Here is a 9,121-nt window from a genome sequence, read left to right on the forward strand (position 1 = left end):
CAGCACACGCAGGATGTTTTTCAAGAAGAATCACAGAGGTTTAGATAAATAAATGTGAGGCTTTATTCAGTCCGACGTTTCAGTTCCTATCTGGAACTTTCATCAGGGACAGTCCCTGATGAAAGTTCCAGATAGGAAAGTTCCAGATAGGAACTGAAACGTCGGACTGAATAAAGCCTCACATTTATTTATCTAAACCTCTGTGATTCTTCTTGAAAAACATCCTGCGTGTGCTGTCATTCCAACCCTGTGTATCTACGCTTTCAGCACTGGCACCCAGGTATTATCTTGCTCTTATGGTGTGCAGCTTTCCAGCAACTCGTTTCTATATATATATATATATATATATATATATATATATATATATATATATATATATATATATCTCTTGGTGCATGCTGGCTTAAAACTTAAGTGAAAACCAGAATTGAAGAGCCTGCGACAGCAGCACCACACGTGCACCTTTATCCTCTGCCATTATACAATTATTGGGCCAGTGATCAGCCATTTCAAGGCTACTTATTGTAGATAGCCTAAATTATGCCTTTATCGAGGTTTTATATTATAAAGATATATATAGTACCCTACTTTCAGATGATTATTTAGGGAATCTACTTGACATATAATCATATTAATAAAGGCAGAAGTTTCAGACTCGTGGTCCTGCCGTTAGGAACACACAGAAAAGTGATGGTTAACATTTTACCAGCCAAAACTGTAGCAAATTCAAGGGGAAAGTGATCACTTCCATATATACCAACATAAAATGTTCCAGTTATTCTATGGAACAATCACTAGGTACTGAACCAGGCCCTCCCTGCCTTCCCTTTCATTCATGTATATTTATATTTGGTTAATACCTGCTTTAACCTGATTTATCAGATTATGTCTAGGTTGAATTATGACAACACATTCAGATAGGTCAAAAGCCACTGGTTTCGCATGTTACACACAGGCATGTACAGTGTAAAGTATTGGTCCATTTTTATAGAAAATTCTGTGTTTTCTGTTCAGTTCTTTTTGCTGATTCTCTTAGTAAAAACCTCATGAGATGACAAATGTGCCTCAATATCTGCCCTGAAAATACAGCCAGCTTGCTTATGGAAACTATGACCAACAGCTCATTATATTTAATACCAGATCTTATTTGCAACTGAAACAGTTGAGTGTGTAGGTTTATTTGCAGTTATAATATAATGATGCATTAGGCATCCAGGGGAAAAAGGCATAGGCAAGTGATAAGGAACCTTAACATCAAGCTTATGAAGTAAGTCAGTGTGGTTCAAGAAGCAAGTAAGTACAGGTTCTAGGAGGCAGAGGGGTTCTAGGTTCTATATGACTTATAATCTAGTCACTGCTGAGAACCATGCCATAATTAAGTTCTAAACATTTGTTGTTTTAGTTTATCCGTGTAACAGCAAGTCAGAGGAGTGGGAAGCCCTGCTTTATAAGCAAAATCAGTCATTTAGTGCTCGCACATAGAACTGAATGCATGGTGTTTATGGTTGCTCCCTGTGGTCCTTTCATAATGTGAATAAAAAAAAAAGTAAGGTAATTAAGGTGCATTATTCCAATGCAATTCTTGGGGGACAGACAAAATGAGTCCCAGACAAGCAAATGGGTGCCTTGAGAAAAAGATTAAGGAACCCTGATCTTGCATATAATATCTGATAGGAGTGCGCGCTGGGGCTCTGAACACTTGAATTCATAAATTTGCCTTAAAGAAAAACGAATGGTTTATATCGTATAAAAATATAGAGAGAGAAGGATAATTTATAAGTAGATCCCAAACAGGAAGTGCTCCAGCAGCCATTTTAGGAGCATTGGTGCTCATTTTTTGAAAACAATGTGTTTTCTACTTCACACAGTTTCAAGTGAAACAAACAGTGATGGGATTAACTTCCCCTTGAAAGTGTGTAAAATAGAAAATAATGTGTTTAACTTCCCCTTCAAAATGTGTCATGGATGGGCTGTCACTGACTATTCTATTTCTCTACTATTCTAAGCATCCATAGGATTCCGTAGGACTCTCGGCAGCTTCAACCTGACATACTTTTTGTAAGTCTAAAAAAAGTCACAAAGTTTTATAAATTTCGAACATTCATGGTTTTTAAAAGAAATTTTTTACATTTTTCAAGAATGTAAGCAGAATCATATGCTGCCAAAAAACGTGTATGTAAATCTAAAAAAAAAAATGTGAACATTTCCCAAAAACCCTTGGTAGTTGGCCCCCACAATGTTGCCTGTGTAAGTCTGTTTCTCTGAGGATCGAGTGTGTCCCTCTGCTTTCCAACAACTTACTCTTGGGGCGGCAGGGCTGACATTGGGGTTATAGCCATGGGCTAGGATTGCTTGATTGTGCATAAGGGGGAATGATATAGATATACCCCCACCCCATACATTGATAGCCGCTTCACTCAAGTCCAGACATGCCCATAAGTGTAAGGGGAAGGTTCCCATTATACACGGCAGTGAGTATAGAGTTGTGCCTGATACTCCCAATACCATGGTAGTCAAGGTAAGTAATCACCTTCATCCTGCCATTCGCAGCAATAAGTGCCCCTTTCATTCAGGGTGAAATCAGATCTTGGTGGCACTGTGTAAGTCTGTTTACTGGAAGTGATAAAAGCCACACAAAACCTTATTGTTGGCAGTGTATAAGCTGTACCTCACTACACCGAGTGCGTAATGTCTCCTAGTAACCTCTTGAAAGTGATCCTTCCGCTGTGCTTCTCTCTCTATATCTATCTATTTCAATATGTCCTTATATGTCCTTATTTTGGCCAGCACCTAAGGCATTTAAACCTCTATAGGGTGTGCAGTGGATTATTCTGGGGATGAAGTGGTGTAAAGTAATGGTGTAATATAATGGGTTTATGGTCTGAAAATGCTCAGAAAGCTGCCAGGGAGTGCAAATGGGGCTATTGGGTATTTCTATGCCAGCAAAGAAAGCCTATGGGCCAGATTTATCAATTTATATTATAAAAATGAGAGCGGACTACAGAAAAACTCACCCACTTTCTATTCATTCCTTTTATCAGTGGGTGAAAGATGGAGTTCACCATATGATAAATATGCTTCTGAAAGTCCCATAAGAATGAATAGAAAGGGGGTGAGTTATTCTGTATTCTGCTCTAATTTCACACTGATAAATCTGACCCCAGTGTTTTATAAGCCTTATAATATGTTCCTACAAGTCTTACAACTAGTCTAACGCCACAGGCTGTTTCTCGGCCTCTATGCACACAGAGTCACTGCGTTGGCCTGCATGCAGACACTCAAAGAGCATTTCAGAGCCAAAATCCACTCCGTGTGTCGGCACCCAGGCCAATGCACACCTTTCCTACTGGTTTTACCCCACTAATAAAGTATGCTGATCTGAGCCTAATCTCTAAGTTGTTTTTGTTTATTTGCTAAAGTAAGCTCTAAACCGTGCCGCCATGTTTCTCTGGCTGATAATTATTGGTCCCTTTCCCATCTGAATATGTATGTAGTGATGTCCCCTCCTCTGTGTGTCCCGACTCCACTGAAGGGATGTCACACGGATGAGCACAGTCTTGGCCTTTCTTGGAGAGCTCAGGTACGGTGCCTGAGTGTGGAGTAGATGAGACAGCGCTACTGAAGGTATCAATGTAAGGCTTTTATTATAGTGAATAATGTACCCCCTACTGTAATGTATAAGGATATTAAAAGTCACCAAAGAGTGTTCTGTGACCATATAAAAAAAGGCAGAGTGCTTTTATACAGGGCATGGAATGCCAAGGTGACTTTTAATATCCTCTTATTTTACAACAGGGTACATATTTAATATAATACACAAGGTTTAGTGAGTCATGTGACAGGAATAAGATTACTTAGCACCACATCACAGAACATTGCTTATAAGGATGTTATGTACAAGATATTCATGGCTCCTGTGTATTATAAGAGTATATGTCCCCTCAACTTTCCTTGTCCTTAAAGAGCAAAAAGTGACATGCCCTCTCCCCCATGTATATGCACCCTTGGGTGTGACGGAACAGGGCGGGTCAGTCTGTATATACACACAACTGCACCGTGACGTTTGCTCAGGAACACGGAACTTCTCTCACAGCCGGTGATTTATTAAAGCTGCCGCCGTACGCGCCAGGTGCCCAGTGTTTCACCATTGTGCGGCTTTAAGCAAATGAGGCTCAGTTCCAGGAAATGAATGTTACTTGCATATATGTGAGAGCTGTTTATTAAAATGCATTATTTATACCCAGTGGGGGTGTATCAACCTTTTTTTTTTTTTCTTCTTCTCCCCAAATTTCCATTATAGGATGCTGTATGCTTCATTAGTGGCTGACCTATATCCATGGGGATGTTTTTTCATCATCACAAGCCTGAACATTCTCTAAATATCATCAATGTATAATTAGGGGAACGAAACAGAACAGTATCAGGCAGCGAGGCCCTAGGGCCCTCCGCAAAAGTGAAAATAACAAACCCCTACACTGTGCAATAGCTGGAAGATAGCGGTGGTATTTCTGACAGTCAGAGAGAGACCCCGCCTCCAGCCATTTGGCACTGGCTGAACATGACAGCATGAAGAAAGACTGCTGCTCAAAGCTTTGACATAAGGGCCAGGGGATATGTGAGTGCGTATAATTATTGTATATATATATATATATATATATATATATATATCCCCAACCTTTTATACACGTGAGCCACATTCAAATGGCACAAGTTTCTGGGGGTGCAAATAAGAGCTATAATTGGCTATTAGGTTGTCTGGCAGAAGAATTAGTACCAATCGGTTTTCCCTTCTGAAAAGGAGCTACCTAAATATTCCTGTCACCCAGGCTCAGAAAGTTCTTAAAGAATAAGTAAACCTTAAAAAATGTAAAATTGCTCGGGGTGCTTTTCTGAGCACTTTTGTAATTTACATTCATTATTTATTTTTTATGGTTTCAGAGCTATTTAAGTTTCTATCAACTGTCAATATAATGAATGTTGTAACTACAGCACCACCTGCTGGTCAGGCCTGTAACTGTACAGTCAAAGAGATAAACCTTCAAAAGGAAAAATGTTTTCTGCCGTTGCTCTGCTCAGGGACGAGATGGAAAAGGGCATCTGAGTATTTTGCTCTCTTCCCTGAACAAAGGAACATCAGAACACTCCTAGTATCCTGAGGTATCTCTCATTGCCTGTGTGACGTATGGTTGCAGGAACTAACCAGCAGGTGGCACTGTTGTTACAAAATTGGCAGTTAATAAAAACTTAAATAGCTCCAAGGCTCCAGGCTCCTCCAGGAGAGAGGTCTGTTAAATCTGCTGCGGTTTGTTACATTGTTTCAAATACCAGAGCCCCCAGGGCAGGGAATAGAAAAGGACAGGCAGACACTGCTTTTAAATAGCAATTATATATACAAATAGCTCAAAAACCATTACAAATATGTAATGGACGTATACTGCAAAGTTGCTTAGAATTAAGGTTTCTTTTATTAGGAAAAACATTATTTTGGGGTTGACATGTCCTTTATGGTTCACTTATCCTTTAAATTGGACAGAGTAAGAAGGGCACTAACTGTAAGAAGTTTGAATGTTCTTCCCATGTCTGTCTGGGTTTCCTCCTGGTTAATTTAGTTTCTTTCTACATCCCAAAAACATTAATGGGATTTAATAGGCCCCTGATAAAGTTGGCCCCGCTGTGTACATAGACAATAGTGTAGGAAGCCATTTTATCCATGTGTGGCCAGCTGAAGCACAGTAAGACTATTGGCAGATGGGGCTGATTCTCCATCTGTATTGGCTGGGCGCAGGAAGCACATTTGGGCACTAAAACACGCGAGTATGCGTTTTGGCACCAACAGCCCCGTCTGGCATTGGCCTAAAAAGCAAACTGAACAAATACATTTTAAAATGTGATTTTTGCAAAACAAGACCATCAACAGGGAAAAGCGGAGAGCAAGTTCAGTGAGAATAAACAATGGGGATGTTAATGAGAAGGGGCTGCTAAACAAAAAAACATAATATTCCTTTAGTATTTATTGCTGGTATGTTGGTACAAAACCAGTTTTAGTGCACAAATCACATTGGCTTAGAAACCGCACCGGGCAGGGTACAAGATACTGTAGAAGTCAGCAGAGCGCAGCTATACGATAGCGACATGGGAAGCCCGACGGGAGCTTTCTGGCCGATCTGCCCAGTATATATAAAAGGACAAGGCAAGCCTCCATCCACGTATTCCCACCGTACTAAAAAGAGCAGTACAGGTACTTTTCCTTTACAATCATTTAGTTGGTACCTGGTGAGGCAAATGGAATGTACCATATTGCTATAAACTTAATGCACTTTTTTTTTTTTTAAGCCATAGATGGTCCATTTGCTGAGGCCATTGCTGTTGGATCCTCACTTACTATTGTCACTCAGATTGATAGTTTTATGGCCCCTTTTTGATGTTGGATGTGATTCACCTTGTACTATCAGACAAAAGCAAGGAAGGATTGTATGTGATCCAACCTGACTCCATTAGTGGTTCTAATGTTCTCCATGTGGCACATGGTTCAGTGAAATGACACCTGCTCCAACTGCACTTTCCATGTGAGCATTAGTCTAATGAAGCCTGCTATACACAGAACTAAGCAGAGCAACATCACAGGATGTTTCTTGTCTCAGAAAACTGATTTTCAGCCAACTTTAGGCAGTAGGCTGAAATGACCAGCAGATGGCTCTGTTGCTGCACATTCATAATATAAGCTATTTAAAAAGCAAGGGGCATGTTTACTAGCATTGGAGACAAATGCCCATAGCACCCAATCAGATCTTTGTTTTGAACTTGCAGGTAATCATTCATATCTAATGCTGATCATTTGCACATCACCAGTGATATTTATCTCCTCTGATGAATTATAGGCTGCACAGGGCTAAAAAGAAAAGTCCCAATATACCCTTGCATTGACAGTAATCTGAATCACAATATCAAATATTACAGGCAATTTGATGGATTATGCACGTGTGGCAGGGTTCCCCAACCTTTCTTACTGGTGAGCCACAGTCAAATGTAAAAAGACTTGGAGAGCAACACAAGCATCATAAAGTTCATGGAGGAGCCAAATAAGGGCTAAGATTGGCTATTAGGCAGCCTCTATTCACACTATCAGCTTACAGGGGCTTTATTTGGTAGTAAATCTTGTTTTTATTCAAACAAAACTTGCCCCCAAGTCAGGAATTCAAAAATAACTCCCTGGTTTGGGGGCACTGAGAGCAACATCCAAGGGGTTGGGGAGCAACATGTTACCCCCGAGCCACTGGTTGGGGATCACTGATATATGGGGGTTTTCAAACTGACTTCAATAAAAAGGTTTTTTTTGGATGTTTTGTTCCCCACGCTAGAGGCCAATTTAGTGCAGGTAACAAAACATTCTGTGTGTGAGACCCAAAAGATACATAATTAGAGCAGTGCAATTGGGCCATCTATGGGTGTGGCCTAGCAAAGATTGTACAGAACTACAACTCTCAGAATTCACTAAAATAGAACATTGCATTCTGATTATAGTAATGTATAGGGAGAGTATTTGCATGACTCAGGCTCAGGCTCTAGCTATCAGCAGAAGGGCTGTTCAATCTTCTACTTATTTCCCTGAAACAGACAGCAAAGTAGAAAAGGAAGCCTACTGACCTCTAGTTATTAGATCTTTTATATTCCCCATTAATAGCGACCAGGGTAGTTACATAGTTACAGCTGACAATGGGTCCCACTAAAAGTGACCGGGGTAGAGCTGCGTGCCCCGCTGCCAATGGGTCCCAGTAACAGTGACCGGGGTAGAGCTGCGTGCCCCACTGCCAATGCGTCCCAGTAACAGTGACCGGGGTAGAGCTGCGTGCCCCGCTGCCAATGGGTCCCGCTAACAGTGACCAGGGTAGAGCTGCGTGCCCCGCTGCCAATGGGTCCCGCTAACAGTGACCAGGGTAGAGCTGCGTGCCCCGCTGCCAATGGGTCCCGCTAACAGTGACCAGGGTAGAGCTGCGTGCCCCGCTGCCAATGGGTCTCGCTAACAGTGACCAGGGTAGAGCTGCGTGCCCCGCTGCCAATGGGTCCCAGTAACAGTGACCGGGGTAGAGCTGCGTGCCCCGCTGCCAATGGGTCTCGCTAACAGTGACCAGGGTAGAGCTGCGTGCCCCGCTGCCAATGGGTCCCAGTAACAGTGACCGGGGTAGAGCTGCGTGCCCCGCTGCCAATGGGTCCCAGTAACAGTGACCGGGGTAGAGCTGCGTACCCCGCTGACAATGGGTCCCAGTAACAGTGACTGGGGTAGAGCTGCGTGCCCCGCTGCCAATGGGTCCCAGTAACAGTGACCGGGGTAGAGCTGCGTGCCCCGCTGCCAATGGGTCCCAGTAACAGTGACTGGGGTAGAGCTGCGTGCCCCGCTGCCAATGGGTCCCAGTAACAGTGACTGGGGTAGAGCTGTGTGCCCCGCTGCCAATGGGTCCCACCAATAAAGACCAGGGTAGGGTGCCAGGCAGACAACAGTAAGAAGCAAAAAGGGACAACTCCTTGCCGTGTAACAAAAGACACCGCTGCCAGACTTTGCTGTTCCGTTGAAGGGTATAGTCACCGGGGACTCTAACATCCGTGTGTGTGACAGTCTGTCCCACAAATTAGCAATTACAGAATCCCGAGCCCTCCAAAACCCGAATGCACATAAATATTCTCTCCAAAATAATGTAACCTCCTTCTGCCAACGCTGTGCAAATGTGCGACAGATACATCAGGTGCAGAGCCCAACCTGGGGGGCATTTATACAATGAGGCCACCAACATCTTGCGTCCCTAGAGGTCCACTTGCTGGAATGATGGCAGATAACACATTCCAGCCCAAATCTTTCTCTTTTGTGTAATTTATTTATTGTGAAATATTTTAGAGCAGAAAATGTGACTACTGGGTGCCTGGGGATCAAGGGGCCCCTTTCCCTCACTAGAGCTGCTAATTACCATGAACTGCTTGGATCAGAGGCACCAGAGTAGAGTATGACCCCCTACCTGCTCTAGAGACTCCCTGTAACCAAGAGTCAGCAAAGGACCAATAGATTCCCAAGGGACTCGATGGTAACAGACAGCTTTTCCTTCCAGTTGTGATGTTTAGTCTTGTTATTACT

Source organism: Xenopus tropicalis, chromosome 1, assembly GCF_000004195.4.
Source record: "Xenopus tropicalis strain Nigerian chromosome 1, UCB_Xtro_10.0, whole genome shotgun sequence".
NCBI classification, from domain to species: domain Eukaryota; kingdom Metazoa; phylum Chordata; class Amphibia; order Anura; family Pipidae; genus Xenopus; species Xenopus tropicalis.